Source organism: Athene cunicularia (assembly GCF_003259725.1).
Source record: "Athene cunicularia isolate RWA chromosome 4 unlocalized genomic scaffold, athCun1 chr4_part1, whole genome shotgun sequence".
NCBI classification, from domain to species: domain Eukaryota; kingdom Metazoa; phylum Chordata; class Aves; order Strigiformes; family Strigidae; genus Athene; species Athene cunicularia.
This window is the reverse complement of record NW_020799098.1, coordinates 11,678,303-11,696,320: the sequence shown is the minus strand read 5'-3', so window position 1 is coordinate 11,696,320 and position 18,018 is coordinate 11,678,303. Positions and strand designations below refer to the sequence as shown.

At 39.0% G+C, this 18,018-nt stretch overlaps 1 protein-coding gene across 7 annotated transcripts in view; it reads left to right on the top strand.

The window, feature by feature from the left end:
* Positions 1-18,018, top strand: part of SORCS2 (sortilin related VPS10 domain containing receptor 2) — a 385,148-nt gene that overhangs the window by 218,821 nt on the left and 148,309 nt on the right. The gene's annotated exons all lie outside the window — the stretch shown is intronic.

Here is an 18,018-nt window from a genome sequence, read left to right as displayed (position 1 = left end):
TCCTTTCAGGCAGCTGTAGAGGGCGATGAGGTCTCCCCTCAGCCTCCTCTTCTCCAGACTAAACTCCCCCAGTTCCCTCAGCCACCCCGTACAACCTGTGCTCCAGACCCTGCACCAGCTCCGTTGCCCTTCTCTGGACACGCTCGAGTCATTCAATGTCCTTTTTGTAGTGAGGGGCCCAAAACTGAACACAGGAATCGAGGGGCGGCCTCACCAGTGCTGAGTACAGGGGTCAGATCCCTTCCCTGTCCCTGCTGGCCACGCTATTGCTGACACAAGCCAGGATGCCATTGGCCTTCTTGGCCCCCTGGGCACACTGCTGGCTCCTGTTCAGCCAGCTGTCAATCAACCCCCCAGGTCCCTCTCTGACTGGCAGCTCTCCAGCCACTCCTCCCCAAGCCTGTAGCGCTGCTGGGGGTTGTTGTGGCCCAAGGGCAGCCCCCGGCATTTGGCCTTAGTGAAACTCCTCCAGTTGGGCTCAGCCCATGGCTCCAGCCTGTCCAGGTCTCTCTGCAGCCTCCCTGCCCTCGAGCAGATCAACACTCCCACCCAACTGGGTGTCATCTGCAAACTGACTGAGGGTGCACTCGATCCCCTCGTCAGATCATCAATAAAGATGTTAAACAGGAGTGGCCCCAACACCGAGCCCTGGGGGACACCACTCGTGACCGGCCGCCAACTGGATTTAACTCCGTTCACCACAACTCTTTGGGCCTGACCATCCAGACAGTTTTTTACCCAGCAAAGCGTGTGCCCATCCAAGCCGTGAGCAGCCAGTTTCACCAGGAGAATGCTGTGGAAACGGTGTCAAAGGCCTTACTGAAGTCAAGCTAGAGAACATCCACAGCCTTTCCCTCATCCAATAAGCAGGTCGCTCTGTCATATAAGATCAGGTTTGTCAGGCAGGACCTGCCTTTCATAAACCCATGCTGACTGGGCCTGACAATCTGGTTGTCCCGCATGTGTTGTGTGATGGTACGTGGGATGAGCTGCTCCATTCAGCTTCGCAGGCACCAAAGTCAAACTGACAGGCCTCTAATTTCCCAGATCATCCTTCTGACCCTTCCTATGGATAGATGTCATATTGCCAATTTCCAGTCTGTCAGGACCTCCCCTTTTACTAATACTAAAAGCCAGTTGATTAGATTGAGTGACAGAGGAGGCCATGTGCAACTAAACCAAAGTTGGAAGAAGATTCTTATTCCTTTATTTGTATTCATTTTTACTGCTGCTAAATCACAGAGATATAAAGGGAACACCCACAGACATTCTCCTGTAATGTGGTTCCGTGACCATCAGGATAGTGTCTTTTGCAAGCATCTTTTCTAATCGGTTACTGATGCTTTGTACCTTATCATATAGCCATTTTTACTGTTTTCTTAGTTACAATAAATTCAATGTTTATATTACCTGTTTTCCTTGTTCTGCCTGTACTAATTCTGTCCATCCTGAAGCAGGGAACCTTGTATAATTTCCACATACTTTTGTTTCAATAAGTGCAATCGTGCTTTTCGTTGTTTTGAGGTTTTTTAAGATTTAAAGCAATCTAGCATGGAGGATGACTGGTGTTCAGAAAATTGCTGTGTTGAATGCAGGGGTTTTTTGTCACTGTTAGGAAGCAAATTAAAAATACTGTAGAGAGATAACATCAAAAGGTGTTTTTTGGGAGGTATAACCACTTTTTAGGCAAGGCTTGTTAAATGCGATCACTGGTTTGTGTGTATGAGCGAGGTATTTTTATGGATTAGGAAATTAATACAGTCTCTGTTCTCAAGGTTTTTCTAAGGATCAAGTAAGCATTCTGGAAGAAATGTTTTTAGGTACACAAAGTAAAAGCCTTTACTTTTAAGTGCATGGCTTCTCTTGCTTTTTCTAGCAAGGTGATTTCAGTTCTGCTGACTTCAATGAATCTAATACACTGGGGTGAAATAGAAAATACTGTTCTAAAGGGATTTGCTAAATATTAGCATTAACTCTAAGAATATATATGTCTAATAATTGATATTTTAAAACATTTTCAATTATAATAATTTAGACATGTGAAACCTTGTTAGACACCCACACTATAGGAAGAACTTGAACTTTTAGGATCCTTTAAGTAGCTAGTCTTCATTACTGTAAATGAAAGAACTGTCAGGAATCATGGGAAGAATCAATAACAGGATTGCTAAGAAAATGCTTAAGCAGGCTACCATACATTGAAATATTTGCACTCATTGAGTTTGGCCAGTGCAATAACCACATGTCTGGATGCCTTGCTTAGTCTGAAATAACACTGCTGTAGCTGCAGCAGCAGCCTGCTCAGTGGAAGTGGGGCCAGGTGCAGAAAGGATGAGGGTGTGAGATTTGAGCTCTAGCACATTGAGTTAAATCTCCTCGTCTCTGTCACAGAGGCCATACTGATGGGTGCTCCATAGGCAGACTAAGGTAATAGAAAGAGCTAATTGTCCCAAATGAAGTATCAAGTATTTGCGCAGGAGGAGTTTATGAAGTACATTTTCACTTGTCAGTTCCTTTGCACAGACTAATAGGAGAAAAGCAAGGAAAATAAGCCTTGAATCAGACAGTGGTCTTCTAACTGTAGTTTAGAGGAATCTTCTGAAGATACTCATGTCTTATGTTAGTGGTGCATTTGCTTAAGAGACCAATTCCATTTTGTCATCAGCACAACAGCAATGTGACTCTCCACTCCTGTTGAAACTGTCCTGTTGTGTGGAGCATGGGGGCACAAGAAGCAAGAGAGAAAGCAAGTGGTGAGGAAGGAAGACACAGGATTCCTTCTGACAGCTTCTGTATTAATTAAAGACTATTTACTATAAAATATGAGTGGTCTTGTAAGCAGGGACTTAAGGCTTCATAATCACTGCTCCTCCCTGCTCTATCTTCCTCTGTGGTAATCTCATAGTTCCAGGCCCTTTGATAGGAGATGTGGATCTGAATCCTTTCAGGTAGAGGAAGATGTTGGACATCAATCTTCTACTCTGTCACAACTGCATTTTTGTGCGGGTTTTTATGGTGGTGGTAAATGTTACTAGTACTTTGAGAACACCTACCAGACTGAGACTCCAGAGACATATAGACAAGAAATTACCAAGTTTTTTTGAAACTGGATGGTCTTCAGTGCCACAAAACTCAGCAAAACCTGAGTGGAAAGGGCAAACATAATGCCATCTGTAAAACAGGGGAAGGAGGAAGAATCTTGGCATTACAAGGTTGTTAGTTTAACTCATTTTTCTTGAAAAGCATTGGAACAAATAAATCAATTCTTTGCAAGCAATTAGAAGATTACAAGTATGTGTAATAACTGTTATCAAGAAATAAAGGTTAATCCAGATAAAGCAGTGTCATATGAATTAAATTCTCTATTCTGACAGTTTAACAGTTCTGGTAGATAGAAGAGAAGCCTTAGATGTCTGTATTTGTACACATTAGAAAATCTGCCAGAATTGACAGATACATCAAGTGGGCCTTTTTCGGAACCTGACTTCAGCCCAGTTACTATGCTGTATTTTCATTAAATACTTGGAACGAAGGATAGAGACTGCTTATTCAGTTTTCAGGTGACAACATTAGAAAACATACAAGGATTTTTGGGAGGCAAGGTTTGAATTCTGTGAACATAAGATCATTCTAGTTGTTCTGTTACTGAAACACTGGGAAAAATTAAATAAGTTTAGCTAGGCTGCTATGTAGAAAGGACAGATTTAAACTTCTGTATTTAGATAGGAAAAATTAACTGTACAAGCACAGGATAGGTAATGACTCCTTAGGCACCAGCAATACAAGAAAAAAGTGTGGGTTAATAGTCAATTTTAAGCTGAATTTAGGTAAACAACACCTTGTCAGTGATGTCAAACACCATCTGGAGTGTGTGACGGCAACATTGTGTTAAACAGCAGAAGGAATTATTTGGCCCTTCTTGAACCTCCTAAGGTCAAAAAGGTTATGGACCAATTTAGGACAGTTAGGAGAAAAATGATGAGAGTCCTCAGAAGTCTCATTGAGGGGGGGGAAAAAAAAAAAAAAGACTAAAAAGAAAATGTTGGTGGAAATGGATTTTTTTTTTTTAAATACAGAGAAGGTAAGACTAAGGTGTCATGATAACAGCTTTCAAATATCTAAAAGGCTGGTGCAAAGAGGTAGAGAATATATTCAGTCTTTCACAGGGAGATCAGTGAAAAACAGACTTGAATTGCAGCAAGGAGGATTGAGGTTATACATCATAAAAAAACTTCTAACAATAAGGATGGTAAAGCTTTGAAACAGGTAGCCTAGAGAGAATGTGGTTTCCATTATCTGAGGTTTCAAGAACAAGTATCTGTATTTGGTATTGGGGGAATAAAGCACGAACATGGGAATCTCTTTGACCTATAGTAATAGATGTATATAAATTTGATTCTCTGAGTAACATCTGTTAGCTTTACGTTGGATTCTTGGAAGCAGTGTGTTTGTAAATGAATGTTTGTTTTATGATACTGATATGTATGATACTAGGATGTGATGTAGTTAAATGCGTTGAACCTGAGAAAAGGCATAACATTCCATTGTTCTTTCATTCTTCTGTGCAAAGGCCTTTCTACCTGTTAAGTCTTTCAGAGGTGAAGTAGAGAACAAAACTGAACTGCTTTTCTTACAGATGTTTTCCTATGAAAATGCTGGTTCAGCACTTGGCAGCTCAGAGCACGACATTTCCACTGGAGAGCTGTAGGTCTGTTCTAACCTCGTCCTAACGGCACCGCTGGGCCCAATGCTTCTCGGCCACTGCTTGTTATTGACTTTGATTTTACAGAACCTGACAGGAAAGGTCCTGCAAATTTCAGCCTTGTTATAGTCTCATAACTTCTATAGTGGGCTTTTTTTTTTTTTTTTTTTCCTTCTCTTGCTTGTCTAACCCTGGCTGGGATCCTATCAAATGGTGTTCTTAAAACATCAGGTCCAAAGCCACCTCTCTGCTTGGTCCTGCTTTTGTTGGGAAAAGAGATCTCTTCTGGTTTTGTTTTTAAACAGCACAGGGCTTCACTTCAGGTCAGACTGTTTATCTGAAAGGCACTTCAGAGATAAAAAGAAGAATGCTGTATTTATCTTGCAGTAACAGCAACATCCAGAAAATAATGCAGCCGTCTCCCTTGGCTCCTGTGCCTGAGACACAAACAAACCAGCTATAGAAAGCAGTTCATGTTGCTACAGACTCTAAATTTAAGCACTGCCTATTAAAGAACATCTACATGGCCAATTTTTTCTTGTTTTTCTCCCTTAGGAAAAAAGACCTAGCTGTTTTTCAGTCACAAAGGTTCTCAGTCCCAACAGATGGAAGAGCTGACATCTCTTCTCCTTAAGTGGAAAAAGAACATTCATCAGCTCTTGGAATTGGGTGGAAAAATCAAGAGTTCCTGTGTTCTTAAAGCCATTCAAAGCAGTAGTTTGGGCATATTTGTAAAGCAGCTTAATGTGGTGAATAATTTAAAAAAAACCCAACAACAACAACAAAAAAACCCAAAGCAAAAAACCCCACAAAAAACCAAAAAACAACCACTGCAATAGGAAAACTTAATTAATTTCAGTATTAGCCAGAATATTCACTATTAGCCTACTTAAATATTAGTATAGATACAAAATATAATGTTTGTTCTTCTTATACAAAACAGATTAAAACCCAGAATGAATTTCTCACATTTCATATCTTATAAATACTTGCGTTCTAATTCAATTTGTCACTAGCTTATCTAGTGCTGTATGCATCATAACCTGTGACTGAATTGCTAGCGAAACCTGAGCTGTTCAGAAGTGACTCAAAGGCAAGAAGGAGGTGGATGGGTGCTGCTTCACTGAGTTTCTGATTTTGAACTGATCCATAGTATGTAGCTGAGCCTCTACTGCAGTATCCTCCAGTGGTGACATTTCAAGGTACTGGAATAAGTCTTAGATAAATACATCAAGTCCTTTGGCAAATACAAACTTTCTTTGCTCAGGGAAGGTGAGAGAAGTAATAGGAAATATTTTTTCTGCAACTAACATTGGGTCTTTCAATTGGGTCTTTGAAATGGGCCTGTAGGGTTTTTTTTTTCAGACTATATATGAAAAATTTTTATGTTTTGCTGACACTGTTCATTTGAGACTTCATGACCCTCTGTGACTCTTTTTAGTTTTTCTAAATTTCAGAATAAACTTTGCTTTTAAAGATAGGGCTTTTTATCATTATGCAAAATTCTGTTTAATCTCAGAATTAAGAGCTCCTGTTCACTGCATAAGGAAATCTGGAATTATGTTGTTCAGGTCACGCTATGGCAATAGCCTTTAACAGAAATATATTGTGAGCTCGCTTATGACAAAATGTGAAAAAAAAACAAAAAACAAAAAACAAAAACAAACAAACAAACAAAACCCCCACAAAACAAACAAAAAACACCAAAAACCCCCCACAACCAACAAAACCCCCCCAAAACAAAACAAAACAAAAAAAAACCCAAAAAATGAAACCAAAAACCAAGAAAGTTGGAATGTAATCTGAGACTGAGGTCTGAGTTGTTTTCTGCATATAGAATATTCCTGGGATAGGAATGTTTACTTCCCATACAGCAGATGAGTGCCTTAAACTCTGTGTATTGTGTGGTCTGCCTTGATGAGGCTTTGACTTTGGGAAGATCTTGTGTTGTCAGATGCATAATGAAAATTTTCATGCCGAGCACTAGTTCAGGGTTATAGCTACTCTTGGTGCTGATCACAGAATGGTTGAGGTTGGACGGGACCTCCAGGGGTCATCTGGGCCAATCCCCAGCTCAAGCCAATTGCTCAGGACCGTGTCCAACAGTTTTTCAGTATGTCTAAGGAGGGAGACTCCACAACATCTCCAGGTAGCCTGTGCCAATATTTGGTCACCCTCACAGTAAGAAAATACTTCCTATGTTCAGAGGGAACATCCTGTGTTTCAGTTTGTGCCCACTGATTCTGGTCGGGCCACTGGGCACTACAGCAAAGAGCCTGGCTCTGTCTTCTTGCACTTTCCCTTCAGGTATTTACATACATTGATAAGATTCCTCCCAAGCCTTCTCCTCCAGCCTGAACAGTCCCATTTATAGCATCAGTCTTATACTGTATCATAGTAAATTTTACTATCTTCATGTAAACGCATTAACGTTTCTGTTTATATGTCAGTTGGATTATTTACTGACCTGAAAGCAGTTGTACTTACAAAAATCAATTGAAAGCAGTTGTTTTGACATATTAGTAGAGTCAGGGTTGACTATTATGTGTTTGAATAAATAAAATCATTATTTAATACATGAAGCTGTATTTCTGGTGATGACAAACTTCTGAGCAATTCAGGTTGACTGTGAGATCCCAGCTTGAGTTTGGAGTGGAGGACCAGTAAATAGTTGTGAAAATCTCTGGAAGAGAATGTCTTTTGTTATGAAATTTTGCAGTCATATTTATAAGTCAAATTTCACTAAATATGTGTATTTCAAGATAAGCAGGAATGTTCTTTTTTTTTGTACAGACAGATTTATCCTATGCTACAGGGAAATCCCTTTATCTTATCACACTGTTTTTTCTGTGGTAACAAGGTATTATCAATCACATTACAGTGACAACAGATTTTGTTTTCTTCTGGAGAGCAAATGTGCTTGCAGTAGAAGATCTCACCGAGTGTATTGTTTTCAAGGCAAAGCCTCGAGATATCTTCCTCTTAATGAGAAATCCGTAATTCTTAGATCTCATTATTGCTTAGCTTTAGGAGAAGTTTTGTTAAAATTCAATTGTGTTGGTGAAAATGGTCAACTCGTTAAAGAATTCACTCTTGTATCTCTAACCTCTAAAATTGCACCTTTTTTGGTTCTGGCTTAAGATTAAAGGTGACTTCTGGAGTTGTTAGAAGTGGATTTCACAGAAGGCTTTGAAGAAAATCCTGGTCTGCTGTTCAAAGAAGACATAAAGCTGTAATTCTTTCTTTGATGAAGTCCACCACTGTGAGATTTGACACTTGAGTCCCCATTGTATTCTGTACACGCATGATGGAATTCTGATAAAAGTTTTTGCTGCTCTGTCATGGGGTTTTGTGTGTGTTTACATGTTGTTATTTTAGAGGATATATGACATCTTTATCCTTTCCTCCTGTCAGTGTTCTCGAAGTGTTCTCAGGGTAAGGAATAGAAGATTTTCTAGAAGGTTTATTGTATAAAATAAATTGTAGAAAAAGAGGAGCTTGGTGGCTCATTACTACAGGAATACAATTTCTTTTTAATTGGCAGTAGCATTGAGAAATATGTATGCATAGTCTTTTGAGAATTTGATAAAGTTATCCTTATTGTAGTCTTTCCACTCTTTATTACTTTTTAATGAAGATGCAGAATTCAGTTTTGAGTACTTGATATGTGGCAGTTAAACATAAAAATTAGCTAAATGTAGCTTGGTCACATTCTTCATAAGAACATTAAGGAAATTTTTCTGCAAATTGGATGCTTTATCATGACTTTGCCTTACAATAAGCAGTGTTACTGGTGGGAAGATACAGTCTCTTCAACCTGAAGAATTTTTTACTGTGACTTCTCTGGTCTTGTTTCTTTTAAAAAATGAGTAAGGAAGTAAAAAAGGCAGTGTTCTGAGACCAGCATATCTTAAATGATCCTTTTGTGGCACATACTCAACAAAAATGCCACAGTGCAGTCTTGTGCTTAGGGCTTATCTTAACGTGTTCTGTCAGACATATTGGCAGGTGGTTTATTTCTTCTTTCTCTTAACAACACCTTGCTACTGGTTGTAAGCTACAGCTTCAACTAAAAGGAGTGCGTTGGAGACGAGTCAAAGGGGCTACAATTCCTTATGGGCACGAGAGTATCACAGCTTGTACGACATCACATCTGCAAAATATATGCAGGAATTTGGATGCTATGTGATTTGGGGTTTTTGGGATCTGGGTGCATGGTGACAGGATATTAACCGTTAAATCTTCAGCTGGGTTCGAGGCACACCATACTCAACACTGACCATCTTTAGAGCTGGATTAGAATAATGGAGAAAATTATCATTCTGCTGGAAGGGTGTTTTTGCACTTGGTAGTTGATGGATTTTCTGTTAGGCATTTGGTAAGGGAAGATTGCAGAGGGGTGAGGTAGAAGGTAGATGGGAAATGCAGGAGGATTCAGAACCTGTATAGCCAAATCATCTGTCAGAGCAGTAAGAATGTGTTATGCAACTGGGCAGTGAGCATGTAACAGCTGTGGCTCTCAGGCTGTAGGAGAAGGAAAGGTGCTCGAGATGTCCTGCATGTATGATTTGAATGTTCAACACCAGTTGAGGATGCATTGCTGCTTCAGTCCTGGCAGGCTAACAATAAACCTTTCAAGTGTATTTTTCAAGTGGATTTTGTGTATTGTTATCGGGATCTCTAAGTATCCACCCTCACTCACATTCTCTCTCACAGCTGCAGTTATCCATCCTGGTGATGGCTTCTTAGGCTTTTAAGCAATACCAGCATACTAAAAACTTATCAGCATCTAATGCCAGCAATTAAATCAAAGGCAGTACCCGATATTTCCTCCTACTCTAAACCAGATCTTTTTTTGTTTGTTTTTTTTGTTTGTTTGTTTTTGTATCAGGGAAAGAATTGCATATTTTTGTTTTATTTGGCTCAGAAAGCAAGATATAAGAGGGGCATCTAGACTGAAAGCCTGCATTTTTATTTATTTTAACTGTATAGGTAATCCTCTCAAGTGATTAAAAATCACTAGTAACCTCCAGTACTGTTCAGTGGACTTGGGAGTTAGATGACAGTCTTCAGTTATACCTCACAGCTCATGAGTTCATGTAGAGCTGGAATCTTTTGCAGCATAATAAAAAAAGTTTAGATTATCACAAATTATGTGACTGTTTTGCTGCTAGAAAGCTTCATATTTTAAGGAAAATCATATATAGAGTTTTAAAACAATTTTCAAGTAGTGCAATCTCATTAGTTTATCAAAAGAAATACCCAAGATATGGCATGACTATGATTTATGAGTATGGTAACCAGAAATAGTTTTCAAGAAACATGAAGCCAGACAATTTAAACTTCATACTGCATGCAAATTTTAATGGTTTTTGACATTTACCTCTTGAGGTTTCTGGCTTATTCTATAATATAAAATATACTATAGGCAAGTACTAGTTGAACTTGAGAATAGTAAGTGGCATTGCATAGTTTTTACTGCACTTATCTTTGGCTAAGTGTTCTGATGACCCATTACTTAGGAACCTGTGAATCAGTGGTTCCCAAGTAATAAAAATCTCTGGCAAAATTATGGTAATGTTGACCTCTCAAATACTTATTAAAAATAAGTTGGCAAAGTTAGACCAAAATGTGAAACTAAGCTTCAGAATGAAAACCTGCAATCTGGAAAAACAGTGGACTTAAACCATAAACTTTTCATGAGATCTTGGCAGTTACATCTGGCTTGTTCTACACTCCCACATCCCAAACAGAAGAAGCAGTTGGCATATCATCTTTGTTGCCATAAGTGGAGCTGTCTGTGTCACTGTTAATGGACTCTATCCTAAACTTTGTATCCAGTTCTTTAGAACGGACTGAAAATTTTGTTTTCATTTTTAAATTTCTGCAGTCTAATGATGAGCTATATCTTACTCTTAATTAGTTTTCTATCAGACTTGACCAACTTTGCCTTAAATGGATGTCTGCAAATTTGTCCAAATTATCTCTTTTAGAAATTATGTTCTGATTCTTCTCTGAGCTAATGATAAGATAATGTTAAGACTTGATCCTGTAATAGCATGGCTGTCACTCTCATTACTAGGTGCTGGACCTGATCTTTTCCTCAGGGTTTAACTTCCCCCTGCCCCCATTCGTGCAGACGTTACCAGCTTTACAAGGGTAATACTGCTTGAGTTGCAACTGCTAGAATAGGCCTGTCAATCCATCAAATTTGGGTCACTTTCTGACATTCATAAGTGTTTCTTTGTATTGATCACCCTGAACAGGGATATTTCTCCTGTAAACTATTGTAATAATGTGATTTTTTAGTTGTCTGCTAATTTGTGAATGGTTTGATTGAAATTTTTTGATTGGTGAAGGTTAGGGCAAGTGATACTAAATTAGTAGAGTGAAGAGCAGAATATCCCAGGAGATAACTGACATAGAGCAGATTCTTAAGAAAATGCTTGTGTCTAACAAAAGCTGTCCAAGAAAGGAAATGAAGTGATAGTAATTCAATAAAGACATCAAGAGAAGGGGAGGAGGGTTCTCCACCTTTCTTATGCTGTGTATTAAAAGCACTACTGAAGTATGTCAGAACTCTCCTTTTTTAGCAGAAGATAGCTTTTGACCATTAGAATTCACCAAGTTACCAGGTCAAACTCAGACCTTTTTGGGGTAGAGGGAGTTGTTTACAATCAGTGAAGAATATGAGACCTGAACCAGTTTGTGAGGAAGGTGTAACTGCTGCTGCTGTTGTGTTGCTTTTTAAGGGAAATGCATAAATTAATAAATCTTAGGCCTGAAGGTCCATTGAACATTTTTGTGTAACACAGATCGCAGAATGTCGCCGGCGTGATGAGCCAAAGCACTTGTCTGGTGTTTGTAGGCAAAGCAGTTTGTTTACAAGATGCCTTGAGTATTATCAAAATATTGGATTATTAAGTCAGAAAATTCTTACTAAAATATTCTGATTTATGAAGCGTATAATACCTAAAATGCAGAAGTACTTTGGATAATATATATAAGTATTATAAAAATGTCTGCTATAGCATGAGACAATAATAATTATAATAGCTGTTCTTCAGTAAGAGACACTTCTTGCTCATTGCAGGCATTTGTTTAGGTTTTTAAATAATTGATTAATAATATAATTAATAATTAAATAATTTAAATAATTTAAATAAAATTTATGTTTAAACAGAATTTTATTATAGAGGTTTCTGTAACTCAGAACATCTATAATTTCAATAGAAAAAAAAAAATCCATAATAACCAGACAAGGAGGTTCTCATAAAAGTTATTTCCTGGTACCGCTAGGCTGTTATATCTGGAAATTGTTTATTTTGGGATAAAATCCAGCACCAAGCTATACATCTGTACAAAGACATTTTCTTTTTATTTGTTTGTTTTTTAAATTGATGCTGAATCAGTGGTGCTCCCTCTCAGTCCTGGACTTCTTGGTTTTTCTTTTTTTTTTTTTTCCCTCACACTTTGCAGAGCACAGTGTTGACCCCATTTAGAGCAAAGGGATGCTGTCTGTGGTTTTATCCATAAACTTTCTTTCCAACTGCTTGTCATTCTCTACAAGGCTTGAGGAGTCTGTTTCCACCTAACTGCAGTTGGTTTTGGAAGTGAGCTCCATCATTTTTATGCAGTAGTAGAAGCTAGAATTCCTTCATTTTGTGTTTTTTCTTGGTAAATTAATGCAAACAGATGAATTGTGAAGGTGTATTGCTTGTTGTCAGTGTACAAGGTACAGTTCAGAAATACTCCCTTTGCAATTGTTGTGCTTCAAGGGGAGACATTTGGATGGGAAACACTGTAAATCAGTTTGCTGATGTATGTCATCCATGATTCCTAAATTCCTAGTTCTCAGCTGGGTGCAGGGTTTTATTCATCGTGTCTCACTTGGGACATTTATAATAATCTGTCATCATCTCCCTTTCCTCCCCACCTGTCCTGTCTGACCCTTTTCTCCTGCTAATCAGTGACTGAGATGTTTTTATTTCCTTGAATTTTGTCATTGTGGTGACTCCTCTGGAGATAGTGCTGAGTTCAGATAATCCATTTCAACTCAGAGCTCCAGACAAGTGCAGAGGAAGACAGCAGGGAGTGATAGAAAATGACATTTGGAGGAATAGAGGATAAGCAATAAATTTTTAAAACCCAGGTGATGAAGAAGTAGGGATACATAGGGAAAGAAATATCAGCAAACATATTTCCAGAAATAGGACATCTTTTCAAGTTATGGATTGGAAACGATGGGTCATGTTATGATGTTCTAAATCTTTGCTGCACCGTTTAAAGAGACATTGCACACATGGCTTCAAAAAAGGCACTGTAGTGTTAACAGAGTAAATTCTCTATTAGATTGATTTCTCTGTGATACATCTGTTACTTAACAGCGATATTTGTGTTTCACTGGTAAGCTCAGGAATTTGTTACACCAAAACTGCAAACTGGAAGGATGTTTACTTGTACTCAGCTTTTTAGTATACTATAGTTAGCAATAATTGAAATTCTCATGGTGATTTCTACATTCAGAATGTAAGTCTGAAGAAATATAGGGATTTAGCAAGCTGGCACTGCTGACTTCTCAGGATTGCACTTACATCTTCTTGTACTTGGTAGCACACATAATTTATAAAATTGGAATCCCTGGAATATGCTCAGCCCCACAATAGAATGGTGTTGGAAGGTAAGCTCAGCTGACATGTCACCTCCAATTTTCTGCAAGACCTGAAATGTTTTTACACAGGTCTTTTTTTTTTTTTTTTTTTTTTTTTTTTTTTTTTTTTTTTTTAAATATGTAAATTGGATGAATCACAAGGAGGAGTTGTCTAATGTCATCCAGTAAAGTTCATGGTTCAGTGCCTAATTTTTCCTAGGTTTTTTTATTCTCTGGTTGAAGTACCTGATAGCATGGTCTCATTAAAAATGAGCTGGAAGCAACAACATACAGAAATCCTTTCTTTATCTTTTAGTAATTGAGGTGATAGGACTGCTTTGATACCTGCTCTGTAGTAACTGTTCTTAAGCATGAACGGTGTCTGTGCTGGACAAGTCAAAAAAGCTCTCTGCAAAGCTTTTGGCCTGAACCGGCAGTCATTGAGCAGACTTCAAAAAGCCTAGAGAGGAATTGATTTTTGCTGATTTGCTTCTCATGAGTCCATAAACCTGATTATCAGACAGTAAATTCTGCTAAATTCTGCAGATGAACAATGGTGTTATCAATTTCTTCATTTGAAGAATAATACCATGGTTTGGGGTGTTTTATGTAATATTTGTGAAGTAATGAAGGCAATAGCATATATTTCCTTTCAATTTCATTTTGGCACAGAGAGCTTTAACTCTTTGTTGTGGCTGTTTTTTCATTTTACTGGGAGATGGGGGTGGGGGGAGGCCTGATCCCGCCATTGTTGAGGTCAATAGCAAATAGTGTGCTTGAAGAAACTGTTGTCACTATGGGGCTTCCTATTGACCTCTGTGAATTTTGGACCAACCTCTTGAGAATGGGAGCAGGTCTCTAGCAGGAGGAAAAAAAAAATAGAGAGAGCAGGAAACCAATTTTCATCTTGATTGAAACAAGTTTGAATAAAGACCTTGAGGTCTTGGATCCCCTAAAGTACAATGAGGCATCCTCACCTTTATTCCTTCAAAGCATATTGTATCACCCAGCAGGTCTGCAGATGACCTGGAAGAGGACTTGTAACGTGACTGAATATCGTCACAGTCATTTTTTGAATAACCAGCTCCAGGAACAGGGCCCACAAGCCCACCTTCCAGCACCTGCTCTTTATAAAGCGCACGGAGACTGTCAGGTGTCCAAGCACATGAGCTGTGCAGGACTAAGTGAGCTCAAAGCTGTAGCCAGTTGCCTGGGGCAGCAGGAGGTAATGCTAATATGTCTCAGCAGCAACTGCAGGCTGTCAGCTGTATCACGAAGTGAGGGAAGAGAGTGAGATCCCAGAAGGGACATGTTTTGGGGGAAGAGAAAGAAAGAGATCCGCACCTATTTGCAGCTTGAATAACTGTGATCCCTGGTCCCTCAAATGCAGTTCCTCCAAATTGGTCAGGTCCCACTACTACTCCTGCCATCAGCCTTTCCCACACAAGCCCCATCAGCCTCTCTAGCCCTTGAAATGCTGCTTGTGCCTTTTCTGTGGCTTGTAAACCACTGTGTTGCCACTGCAAAATTGAATTGCTAACAATACTGAAGCCTGGAATCACCCGTGAGTCATTTGACTGAGAAAGGTGAACAAAGATGTGGTACAAAAATGTGTCTGTGGCCTGACTAGACTGTTTCTGGGGTAGGTATTCACTGTTTCAAATTTCAGGAATTTAATCATGTTTATAACTTTTTTCTTAATTTGTTGGGATAGAAAGAATGAGGAATGTGCCATTTGTGCAATGGCCTCGTGACTGTATGCCCTCCCCGCCAGCAGGCAGCTGGTTCAGTTGGATCCTCTGGCTCGACAGCGCAGCCCTGCCTCCCTGCCAAAGCCAGGCCGGCTGGCAGGACAGAGGGTAGTGAAGAAATCGGGCTGCAGCTTCTGTCTGACTGTGCTTTATGCATTTTATTTTTTTACTCTTTAATGAAAAATAAATAAGTAGTTTTCGGGTGAAGATCTGCCAGGTCTCGTATTTCCTGGGCAGGAGCCTCAGCCACTGCACGCTCTTAGGGAAATGTAAGCGCCGCTGCTCTCTCTGCTCCTGGTTTTCCTCCTTTTTGTGCTTGGTGCTGTCCATGCTTAGGTGCACGTGCTAAGTACATCTTCCAGATTAGTAGACAGAAATTTTAGACTCATGGGTGAGTTTGAGTCTGAATTTATGAATTTGAGCTGGAGTTAGCATGAGTTTATGTACACAGCTGAGGGAAGTTGGCAAATGCCCAACAGCAAACTCAGAGCACCCCAGTAGTTTTTCTGGGGAAAACAGAACTTCCCAGGGATCTTTAGCTATGGAAGGTGTTACAATGATAACTTTTTTTGTAGTTCTCACATATAGACTCTGCTTAAATTTTGCCTGGTGTGAATTTTGGATGTCCGAGAGGTTTTTTTTAACTCCTAAATATGGACAGATAAAGTATACCTTGGGGAAAATTAAGGCACACAAATAGTACGTTTACATTGCTATAGAAAGTTTTATGTTAAAATTTTTTTTTTTTTTTTTTTTTTTTTTTTACCTTTTCATTAGAAGCGTATTGGGATCCAATAGGAGCTAATGATCTAAAGATGTAATAGGCACTGAATTTTGCGAATTAGTGAATATACAAATTCATTTTTTTTAAAGAAAGAAAAGATAACGCAACTCAAAATGTATTTTAGTTCTTTATTTGACAAAAGTAGATGAATATGGAATTAAAGGCTTCCTAGAATACTAATAACTATTATTTCATAAATTTCAGTAAATCTTGAGATGTAACATACAGTAAATTGCAAATCTCATTGTGAGTCTTTAGAAATCCTTTCTGAGAAGAAAGCAGACAGTGATTATAATGCAAATTGTGGAGTGTAAACTAAATATTAGCTAGTAAGGTGCTATTCTGTTTAGATTTTATGATTCTTATTTTCTCAGATAGATAAACCTACTTCATTCATTTTAAAAATAAATAGTGTTATGTAGTCTTTGTGCCTATTGTACATTAGGTTAAAGTGCTAATTCTTTTTTTTTTTTAATTTGTGAGGTTGTTTAGTATGATTCCATTTATATGTAGAGATACAGAAGAGAGCTCTCCTTTGCTCTGCTCTGAAATTTTTATTTTTTGCAGTGATTGCTTACTCTGGAGAAGTGGACAAAACGGTGATTTGAACTGTTGTGACACGGTTTTCTGGGTTCCCTGGCACCTCTTGTGGCCTTAATTTCTCTAGATTGATCGTGACTTTCCTATTGAGCTGTCAACGCATCTCTCCACGAAGTGATGATGCTCACAACTGCTTTGACACCCTTTCGTGATGATACTGTTGTCAGAAGCATAACTTTTCCTCACCGTATGCAGTACATAATGAAACTGTCTTTATGTCCAGGGTGGATTCCCATGGCAACAGCAATGTGTTCGCTGAAAGGTTAATTACAGTCACGTTGGCAAATGAAGAGCTCCAGGAGCTGCATGGTGACTAATTGCATCTACCTGTGCCTGCCCCTGAGGTGTCTCTTGGTTTATGTGTTATCCCTTCCTCCTGTTTGACCCCATCCCCAAGAGTCTGTTAAGGAACTGCTACACAGAGTGAAAAGTTTCAGACCAAATCCTTCCAGACTTACTAGAATCTTTTTTATTGGTATCTGACAACAGATATGAGAAAGTGTAATCTCTGCATTAGCCCTATAAAGGTATCAATGTGTGATGAATATATTGAGAGAAAACTTCTCTGAAACACCATGAAGGGAAATCTACAGCTGTCATCTTTAAGCTGTAACTAAACTTTTCAAGGAGAAAAGGGATTGACTCGTAAGGTGAAGTTTAATAATGGCATCTTATATTTGAGGTAGTTACTTTTATCCATTTTCACTTGTTGAGTATCATAATGTACTGGTTTGGGCTGGGATGGAGTTAATTTTCTTCATAGCAGCTAGTACAGGGCGATGGTTTGGATTTGTGCTGGAAACGGTGTTGATAACACAGGGATATTTCAGTTACTGCTGAGCAGTGCTGACACAGTGTCAAGGCCTTTTCAGCCTCTCATGCCATTCCACCAGCGAGTAGCCTTGGGGTGACACAGCCAGGACAGCTGAACCCAGCTGACTGAAGGAATATTCCATACCGTATGATGTCATGGTCTGCATATAAACCTGGGGGAAGAAAGAGGAAGGGGGTATATTTGGAGTTATGACATTTGTCTTCCCAAGTAGCTGTTATGTGTGATGGAGCCCTGCTTTCCTGGAGATGGCTGAGCATCTGCCTGTCAGTGGGAAGTGGTGAATGAATTCCTTATTTTGTTTTGCTTGTGTGTGTGACTTTTGCTTAACCTATTAAACTGTATTTATCTCAACTCACGAGTTTCCTTGCTTTTACCTTTCTGTTTCTTCCCCCTCCCACCAGGGGGAGTGAGCAAGCGGCTGTGTGGAATTTAGTTGCTGGCTGGGGTTAAGCCATGACACATATAATCACAAAATATCTTCAGCTGAAAGAGACCCATAAGGATTATCAAGTCCAACTCCCTGCTCCTCACAGGACTACCCGTATCCTTGATACTAACTGTATCCAAATATACCTGGTATCTTTGTTACACTGGTCACCATACTGAATTTCTACATTTCCTTTTGAAAGCAAAGACTGATTCAGTGATTTTTTTTTTTTTTACTATGATAGTGTAAAATGTAGGTAAAATCCTTAC